This window comes from Lasioglossum baleicum, chromosome 2 (assembly GCF_051020765.1).
Source record: "Lasioglossum baleicum chromosome 2, iyLasBale1, whole genome shotgun sequence".
Classification (NCBI taxonomy): Eukaryota; Metazoa; Arthropoda; class Insecta; order Hymenoptera; family Halictidae; genus Lasioglossum; species Lasioglossum baleicum.
The window spans coordinates 7,555,400-7,566,253 of record NC_134930.1 but is presented as its reverse complement, the minus strand read 5'-3'; the positions used below and the strand labels follow the sequence as shown (position 1 = coordinate 7,566,253).

At 38.9% G+C, this 10,854-nt stretch overlaps 1 long non-coding RNA gene across 1 annotated transcript; it reads right to left on the bottom strand.

Annotated features, from left to right (window-relative positions):
- Nucleotides 1-667: 667 nt before the first annotated feature.
- Nucleotides 668-6,437, bottom strand: LOC143218092 (uncharacterized). Its single transcript, XR_013010971.1, has 5 exons — nt 6,128-6,437; nt 5,547-5,888; nt 1,276-3,130; nt 964-1,046; nt 668-885 (listed from the first exon to the last, which is right to left on the bottom strand). It is a non-coding gene; the product is annotated as an uncharacterized LOC143218092 (long non-coding RNA).
- Nucleotides 6,438-10,854: the final 4,417 nt, after the last annotated feature.

The window sequence follows — 10,854 nt, the reverse complement described above, 5'->3', positions numbered from 1 at the left end:
TTGTTGTCGCAATGCAGGATCATAGTCGTAAACCCAAGCCTCATCCATGATTACAAAGCGACGCACAAAGTCAGATTTATTTTTTTGAAAACGATCCAAATGTTGTTGAGAACATTTCACGCAAATGCGGCACCCATTTTGTCAATAGCTTTCTCATGAACTGATCCAGTTGAGGTGCCTGTGGCCTCAGCTAAATCAACCACAGTTAGTCGGCGATCTACCAAAACCAAATCTTGGACATGATCAATCATTTCTGAAGTGGTTGCAGTTCTTGGACGTTCTGAACGTGGATCATCATTAATGCCTGTACGACCATGTTTAAATAGAGCAACCCATTATTTTACCATTGCATATGAAGGATCACTAACACATTCACCATATCATCAAACATTTCCTTTCCGCTTAATCCTTTCTTATATAAATATTCAATGACTGCCCGATTTTTCAAGTTTTCCATTTTTCTGATCAAAGCAAACATGTCTACTTTAATCAGCTGTCTAAAGCAAGCTATTTGACAGGTCGATTTGGAATGAATGGTATGTTCACATCAAGGACGGATGTTTTCAACAACGATATGTTTTTGCTTAGTAACATTGCAGTAATTGTTTAGAATAATATCGACAGTAATCATTTAGAATAATATTTTTTAATATTCTTAAACCATCAGCTGCATATTTTTCAATCAATACACAAAAAATAACACAAATAGACATTATTTTAAATTTAAGCTTACCCCAATGGGGTCTACACAACTGGACGTAATTTACATTATATTACAGAGTATAGTTTGAATGACAATATTGTTTAGCACATTAATTGTAATATTTTTTATTCTTGCAAACACCGACACAGCTCGACATTCCAACTAGTCCACATGAATCTCATCTGTAACGTGATAAAAGTAAAAATGAATAAACTGTTGAAACATATAATACATAAATTTGTATAATTGTGTATACATACTGGGTCTGAGATGTGTTGTCGGATGGACTGGGACTCCCCGTCGATTTGATAAATACAGGCAGCTGTGTCCAAGGAAGACGAATCTGAAAGTAAGAAATTTTCGGTTGCTGAAATAATCAGCGATTAGCCCGACATCGCGTCGGGGAGCTCCAGCGATTCTATTGATTCGAGAGCTGACGGATCAACAATTTGGCAATTTTACAGTTCAATTTTAATTGTACATTACATGTATGTAATGTTTTCTACATTTAAATAAAGATAAACAACATGTTCTTTTTTTATCATAAGAGTCCACTTCTCATTAATACTCACTACTTTGGCTGCTTGGCATAGTTCTTCAAAAGTTTTGAAGAAAAAACGTTTTGAATGTTCTGCAGCAGTTTTTTCACTTTCAACCAATGCATTTTCGATGGTTACAGCTTCTTGTCTGGTCTTCTTCTCAGATGGGGATTCCCTGTGATTTCTTCGTTTGCTTAAATACGGGGCAAACTCTGGAAAGATGTAGGGTACTGCACCACTCTTTATTCGAGGCTTGCCCAGAGGACCTGTTATTATTTTTCCAGTTCCAGTCCACTGCCGTTGTAGTATATTCAATCTCTGATTCCGCAAAGTGTCGATGACAAATTACGTAATGTTTTGAGACACAGAAATCTTTCCGATGAATAGCGTTTACCCATTTCTGCTTAACCTTTTCGTCGCGCGGAAATTTAAATACATGTGATCTAACATTAATACATGTAATTTTGAATTATCACCGGCAGATAATTTTCCATTACACTTAGGTACACAACAGTTGTTAACCATTTTTAGCTAATAAGAACTATTTACAATTGAAACGACTATAAATATCACAAATTGTCGTTCCAACCACACATAATACGCAAATAGCCGTAAAATATGTATACGTATAACAAATCAAAAGTGACAGCACGAAGCTGGACACCACGAGGTGGTGCTGATGCTAGGCCTCTTGTGTACTTGTATGACGTCACAGGCTGATTTTTTCGGAGCTGTTTGGCTTTATTATATAGGTGGTGTTGACAGTATTTGCAAAAGTTTAATGCAAAATATACTCATGAATGGCTTTCATTGCCAATATATTTGTGGATTTTGAATTTCTTGTACTTTTGTCTCCCATTGTACCTCCAGAACATCCTTAAATACTCGTAAACATGCTAGAATAATGTATTAACACTTTAACATAATGTAAAAATATAAGGATACGTTCATAAGGAGATGACGACATCTGAGCATCAAACATTCCATTATCGGCGAAGAAATCACGCTTACTGTACAACGCCATTTTCGAGTCTTTTCAACTCCCATCGAGAGCTTCTTGCGAGGAGTGAAAGATCCAGTGTGAAAAGGTCAGGGAAGATCCACCCTCAGTCACTTTCCTTCTCCCTCGCTCACCTACTTCCGCTGTGTGATATTAAAAAATTTACGAAATGCTCTCCGTTTGCATTATTAATCCCTCAATTTCGCGGAACCATAGCCGAGTACGCAACTCAATTACCAATGTAGCGGCATGCCGAAAAGTTTGTGCCTTGTCATGGATCAAATAAAAGTTTTATGAGGAAAAACGGTTGATAAAGAGGCAGGCCGATCTCGGGGAAAGACTCTCGCGCGGTCGGGAGAGTAAAATAAGCTGAAACGGGGCATGCATCCGTACACAAGAAACAGGGTGAAACAGCAAGGGGATCAAAGTATTGGTGAACATGATAGAGGAGCGTGTCCCGAAGCAGCGGAGAGCTAGGGCCAGCTCGTTGCTCACTCAAGAGACGAAGATGAATGGCATCAGCTTGAATCCCGACAGAATCCATCCACCTCCGACTTACCAGCCTGCAGGAGCCATTTTCTTCTTCTTCTTCTTCTTCCGCTTCTCCTTCCCGCGCTCCTGCCGATTACCTTCGTCCGGGAATTTTCGCCTCGATTTTTGCGAGCCTTATCGAGCGTCCGTCGATGAATTAAGATTGAGCGGACAATGTTCTCGCGATTACTTTAATTTCTTAACTCGATAGACACCGGCGTTGGGTCCTTTGTTTCAACTATAATGAAGGCAGCCTGGGTGCAAGAGCTTGGTCAACAAGAAACAACGACCTTGATAAGAGATTAATATCTCTCGCACGGAGAAGAAGACATTGGCTTCTAAACTATACGATGACACCTGTAATTAAAATCCTATGATCATTAAAACGGTGGAGGTTTACTCACGGAACAATATGCCGAGAGAATGATTTTGATGACAATGAATGCTTATTTCTGGACTGCATGAAACAATTTTCAGGTAAGAATCATTTTGTTAATATAAGCAAATCCAGGCTAACATGGAGCAATTAGAGAGAGAGAGTGTTAAAAAGTAAATTGAGTATGTGCGTATAATCGGGAACATGATCAACGGGGATATCTCTCGAATTGCGTTGGAGGCATTACCATGTAATTATGGTCGTAGCGAAGTGGCAAAAAGAATTTCACTAGAGCGCATCTCCGGAATTTAGTTGGAAAGAAAAATTGGAAAGGTGTTCAATAAAGGGGGGATAGGGTGTGGAGGGAAGGGGTGGAGGGAGCGAAATGCGAATCTCGGAGGCTTTTAATTAGCTGACCCTCCCTGTTTGAATGCAGCCTAAGTTGCTCCCGTGACGGGATCCGAGATTCAAGTCGAAATTGAATTTCGCCGAAGAATGAGATGAGTTCTTCGGGAAATCGAATCAGGGCTAGACCTCCTGACACCTCGTTAGGTGGAGAATTCCATCGAATATCAACGACGACGAAAACGTTCGCCCTCCCCCCCCCCCATCCCACAGGTTGTTACGTTATCTCCGAACTGTAAAAAGTGACACGATTCGTTTTAATATAATTGCGAGATAGCGAACCCCCCGTCTATATCGTAAAAATTTATATTTTCCTAATCGGTAGGTTCTCGGAAAGGAAACCGAACTTTCACGATGATAGGACAAAGATTACGGATGGCTAAATGAAAATTATTAACTACTAGCTGTACCCGCGACTTTGTCCACGTGAAATAACAAATCCAAACGTTATAAGCAGAAACGTGCCCAAACGAGGGCGAAAAAGTCGTCTTTGGTCACTAATGACGCCACAACTTTTGAACGAATGGACTTTTTCGAATGCGAATTTCTCCTAAACCTTCTCGTAGACACGCTGCGTCTAATGGCTAAAACCCCAGCTTTCTACGTTCAGCCGTTCTCAGTTGATGCCGTTAAAAACAGACGGACAAATACGATTTTATTATATAACAAACACGATTTTAAGTAATTATTTAGAAGGGCCTCCTCGCAGAATTCAATGACCTTGAGATATTTTGTCAAGGTCATCATTCTGTATAGAGCTATGTTTTTGATGTCTATTTTGACATGCTTATTTCAAAACAGATCACAAATGCTAATGAATCCCAAATCGTTCTAGTAGCTAGATCACACAGGTGGTTGTGTAATTACAAATTCTGCAAAGTAGTCTCTAATAAATGTAACAGATTTATAAACTGACAAGCTCTCTCTAACTGGAATTGCTAATTTTATTATGTATTACCCAACTACCAACCAAAACGTCAAAAATCATTTTTAATTAGTAACACTTAGGTAATTTATATTATATTTATCCTCATCTAGAAGCTGAGATGTGTCTATCGAGTAGCGTTTATTGTAAATCTGATTCTAATTTCATTATTTTCCGATTTCATTATTATCTCCAGTCTATGAAAGAGCTATAATGCCAGTAGAACGTGGCTTGCTTCAATCTTGATAACTGGAAAGGGGAGAGATAATGATGAGTTAGTGGGAGCGAACAAGAAACGGGCCGCCAGCTAATAAAACGACCTCAAAGCCGCTTTCAGTGCTCTATATAATTTCGTTGCCAGTCTTAAAGTGCGTAACTATAATAGCTGAACACCATACTTATAATCTAATATTAACAGCCTTCTAAGAACTTAGGAACGTTTCTTAGTTTAAAAGCTACACTAGGTGTATCAAAAGTTATCGTAACGTTGTCATGGCGTTCCGTAAGTATCTTGAGGTTACCTACCTAAAGTTCTATACCTATAGAACTCGTTAAAATACTCTTTCAAATATTAATTAATAAATAGTTCATTAAATAATCAATCAATTTTATTTCAGCCAAAAATATATTCCATACAGAAACGCATATCGTCTTCATGTGACATATACATACGTGTCCGTCTAGAAAAGCACCATTTACACCAGATTATGCCCCCCCCCCAAATTATTTAGTTCTTCTGTAAACTATTTTTCTATATAACATATTGTTTTCGAACTTTATACATATTATGTTATATACTTCTCTATTTTTTTGTAAAGTGTTATAGTAATGTATGCTATATAAACCAAACTAGGTTCATGACATCAATAAATAAATAATAATAATAATATTGTCTTCAAGTAATATTGTTTTCTGTGCTTAGCACAATTGGAGGACAGTCAACAATTATGGGACTCCTTCGTTGTCCGATCTAGATTGATAGCAATCTAAAAAGGATCGAAGGGCCGGAGCTTTACCGTGGAGAGCGAACCCTTCATGAAATCACTGTCAAAGATGTTTAGGTTTACCTTTATCCTTAACGAAAGCCGAGTAGATCTCTGAAAATGGCAAGAGCCAGGAGGATATGTCGGAGTAACAGGGTGGAGCAGAATGCTGCGTGGTCCACGACAACATGATCGAGGCGAAGCGAGATAGTTCTCGAGGGAAACGCTCTGTCGAATCAATTTCCGCTGTCTTTTATTAGATTGCCTGTCACCGCTGTGTTAGACACCACAATATGTTTGATCGCTAGCTTTCCGAGAGGCGATCCTGAATCTCTTCCCAAAAACAGAGAATACGTAACACTTTTCTCGTGGAACAAGTGTTTCCAATTTTCCGCAATCCACTGTCCCCACATTTTAGTCTGATGTCTGCAATTACATATAATTGTACGTAAAATTTTTCATTCCTTAGAAAATTGTTGTAATTGTACTAGTCAGTGTATGGAATAAATGATCGAAGTCTATTAAACTTATTTCGGTGGTCATTAAATTTTGGTTTCCAATTCGTGTCAGTCAGTCAAAGCTTTGCGCAATGAGACACGTCGAACAGATTATCGATTCCTTCCGATTCGAATCCAACAGAGTACTGTCGTCAGATCAAGACTTACCTCCCACTATACCCTTCCCCTTCTATAACGCTATTCCTTCATGCTTCCACCACGGCCAGTCACGTGACATATTTCATCTCTGTCGTGCATGTGTCACAATTTCCACTGAACCACTGTTGCATCGTCGCTATCCCCACCACTTCTTGGAATCAATGTAGCGGGCCCGATTGATGTAGCAATAAATGCTTATTGCTTAGTTGGTTAACCACTTCGTTCTCAGTGACACGTTATGTCGCGACGTTGATACCGTTCGTATAAGGTCACAGACGTGTTACAGTGTGGCCAGATGAGGTTGAGACGAACCTCATTCCCTTTCCACCTTTATCCCCTTCCAGAATCCTATTCCACCGTTCAGTCCCTATCGCGCACGTGCAACGTGTCACATATTACTCTGGTCATCAGAGAGGGGGTACTTGAATTCCCCCCGATTCCTTTTCGATTACCCCTGTCTGGACACACTGACGTGTTATGACATGACGCGACGCAATACCGTTCGTGCGGTGCTACAGACGACATATCTCGCGTGCTTCATTATTATATGGGCTTTTTCGAAAAAATGTTACCATGAAAGCAATTTTATTCTTTTCCTGTTCATTTCCAGCCGGAAACTTTTCATGTATTATTGGTACAGAATTATTGAAGGATATTCTCCAGAGTGAAGATACTGTGTTTAATCAACTGAATATGAAACTTGTACAGTACTACATTGCAGAAAAGAAAAAGAAACAGTCTTTCTTGTACACTTGATTCGAACGAACGAACAACGCATAAAAAAAATTCGGAAGGAACGTTACAACAACCTTATTCTAATTGCTCACAGATGTCGTGAACGTCTTACAAAACCCCCACTTTCGCGACATTTGTGATAAGTTTTATAGACCTATTCTTATTACTAGATTACAGCTTTCAATCCAACAGTTTTTATACACTCAGCATGTTTAATAGGTTTCAATCCTTTTGTAAGTGCATCTGCCGGATTCTCGTTTGTCGAAACATATTCCATTTTCATAAGACCTTCTTGCAGCCTCTCTCTTACTATGTGATAACATATGTCAATGTGTTTCGTTCTCATTTTGTCCACTTTACTTGTAGAAAAATCTATGGCTGCCTTGTTATCACAGAACATGACAAAATCTGTAAAATAATGCAATAAATTCAGCTCTTTAAGTAACATGTTAACCCAGATAATTTCTCTCACGCCATATGAAAGGGACACATATTCTGCCTCCATTGTAGAGGTTGATATACATCTTTGTTTCTGCGATCTCCAGTGGACTAGATTACCTGCAATGCGCATTATTAATCCTGAAAAAGAATGCCTATCATCCACATCGCTTCCCCAATCCGCATCACAGAATGTATCTATATTCCTACTCTTGTTACATGTATATTCAATACCATAATCTCGCGTTTTTACCAAATATCTAAATATATGCTTTACTTGAAGCCAATGTTCCTTACCAGGATTTACATTATACTGTGATAATTTTACTACTGAAAATAATATGTCAGGTCTAGTGCACAATGCTAAATGCATTAAAGATCCTATGGCTTCTCTGTAAGGTATTCTAGACATTTCCTTTATTTGTTTTTCAGTTTTAGGACAATCGTCTCTAGATAATTTTACTCCCGGTTCTAATGGTGTCGCAGCTCCACGACAATCTTCCATACCATAACGCTTCAAAATTGAGTCTACATATGCCTTTTGTGATAATTTCATCTTACCTTGTTTATCCTGATCTACTTTTACTCCCAATATAAAGCTGATCTCTCCCAGATCTTTGATTTCATACTTTCGTGAAATCTTTTTGAACAAACTATCAATGTATCTAGTTTCACGTGAAAAAATCATTATGTCATCGACATAAATGACCAAAATTACATCTTCCTCTAATTTGTAAATACAATTTGATGTCCTCAGTCTCAGAAGCCCACAGCTCGCGAGGAAGTTGTCCAATTCTTCATTCCAGTTTCGACTAGCTTGTTTTAGTCCATAAATCGGTCGCATTAATTTAGCTACCTTGCCATCTCCTCTTCCGTACAATGGCGGCAACCTCATATAGATTTCTTCTTCCAACTGTCCATAAAGAAATGCGTTCTTTACGTCAATATGTCTTGTCTTCCATTGCAACGTTGTTGACAGGGCCAACAACAATCTTATTGTTGAGAAGTTAGCAACTGGCGAGTACGTCTCAACGTAATCTTCTCCTTTTTCCTGACCGAATCCTTGTGCGACTAATCTAGCTTTAAACCTAGTTGGTTTTCCATTTGAGTCTGTTTTCAGTTTGAAAACCCATTTGCACCCAATGGACCTTTTACTCTCTGGCAGATTTGTGATAATCCAGGTTTTTCTGGATTCTAGACTATTCATTTCTTCTGTTATTGCTTGTTTCCAGAATTCCGCTTGGGGTGAGGATAATGCCTCATCCACACTTTCTGGCTCTATTATCTCTAGTAAATTTGCTTCAACTTCCGTTGACTCTTCATCTGTTGCTCCAATGCTTTCTAATTCATCTTCGTTTGATTTTAGTCTCCCCTTTTTGTCATAGGGACTATCCACCTTGTTTGGTAGTTTACATTTTCGTGGCAAGTAATCTCTAACTTCTTTTACCCCCACTTTTCCCTTGGTTCCATCTGGTTCTTTCAAATCCTTATCTTGTGGTTGAGACTTTATTTTAATCTTTTCTTCATGTGAATTCGTAATCAACTCACCGCTAAAATCATCAGGCCATACTTCTTCATACGTCCGTTGCGATTCGTTCGTCTTGTTGAACCAATCATATCCATTTACTGTTTCACAGAATCTCACATGCTTGGTTGTAATGACATCTTTCTTCTCTGGACACCACAGTCTGTATCCACGTGTATTTGTTGCGTAACCAACCAATATGCATGGTAGTGCTCTACCATCTAGTTTCCTTGTGCCTTGCTTTGGTAATTTCGCATAAGCCAGGCAACCATATATTTTCAAATGTCCTATGCTGGGGGCATGATTTATCCACATTCCCAGTGGTGTTTCGTTCTCAATCTTTGGATTGCTTACTCTATTCCTGACATAAGCTGCTGTAGTCACAGCTTCGGCCCAATACCTCTTTGGCAGTCTTGAAGAGTGTAGCATGGATCTGGTTAGATCCAATAATGTACGGTTCGCTCTTTCCGCTACACCGTTCATTTGAGGCGTCTCCACGTTGCTTCTTTCATGTTTGATTCCCATCTTCTTGAAGTATTCTGTTGTTTCTCTGTTACAATATTCAAGCCCATTGTCAGTTCTAAATCTTCGCACCTTTTTACCCGTTTGTCTCTCCAATCTAGCTATGTATTCTTGTATACACTGTTTCACTTCATCCTTTGACTTTATACATTCCACATGTATTCTACAAGAGTAATCATCTATGAAAGTGATGAAGTACTTACTTCCGCCTATAGATGCCTCTGGCATAGGTCCACATAGGTCAGAATGAATCAAATCGCCAATGTCTCTTGATTGTCTAATAGTTATTGGCTTACAGGCTGTTTTGGTTATTTTTCCTGTACAACATGCATCACATGCTTCATTTTGTACGGTGGCATCTTCAAATCCAGTCACCTTTTGCAATTGGAATGTCTTCTTGATAGTCTCGTTATTGATGTGGCAGAATCTCTCATGCCAAAGTTTCTTGTGTTCAATGTTCACTGCGTGTGATTCCAGAGTGCTGTCACATTCACTATCTATCCCTGTTTCCACTATGTATAAATCATCTTTCCTGTTTGCTATACATAGTACTTTCTTTGTATCTTGATTTCTTATTTTTATTACACCGTCTCTTACTAACATCTCGTGTCCTCTCTTTTCAATTTGTGAAACAGACATCAGATTCTTTCTTACATCTGGTACGTAGTATACATTTTCTAGCGTTATTTTTCTTATAAATCTTCCGACTTTCATATTTAATATTATAGTTCCTACGCCTTTAGCTTGTAGCAAAGCTCCAGTTTGCTTCTGCGGATTGGCAGCAGTGTTAACCATCTCTATATTTAATTTCTTGAATGATACGAACCAATCCCTTCGATTACTAACGTGGTGTGTGCAGCCACTATCCAAAAGCCATGTGGAGTCCATGTCTACAGTATTCAGTGATAGTAAAAATGCTCCATCCGCCTTGGACTTGGTGTGGCACGCCTTGCGCTCTTTATAGGGTTTCGCAAAACAATTATTGGCAAAGTGACCTGCCTTATTACATTTATAACAAATAATTCGCTTGCCTTTGTCTCTGGTAAGATCGTTGATTGGCTTCTTGTCGAACTTCTTTGATACGTATAACGCTTCTTTGTGTGCATCGACGGGTTCTTCTTGTCTGGAACGACGTCTCTCATACTCCGCAAGCAACACCCTGCTTATTTCTGCAGAGTTGAATTTGTCGTCAGGTAGGCTTGCTAGAGACATATTTAGACTCTCATAGCTTTCTGGTAATCCAGCCAATAGTGCATATGCTAGATCCTCATCCTTGGGTTCTGCTCCTGCTTCTCTTAGATTATTAGCTGCAATTCTTGCCCTCGACACATATGACGACATATTTTCATCTGTTTTCATTTTTAAATGATAAAATTCCTTTTTCAGTATCATTATACGTACCCTTGATTTTGGCTCATAAACTTGTTCGAGCTTCAACCATGCATCGTGCGCCGTACACGAGTCTTCAATATAAATTTGTTGATTTGCATCCACGTGCAGACCTATCAACGCTAAG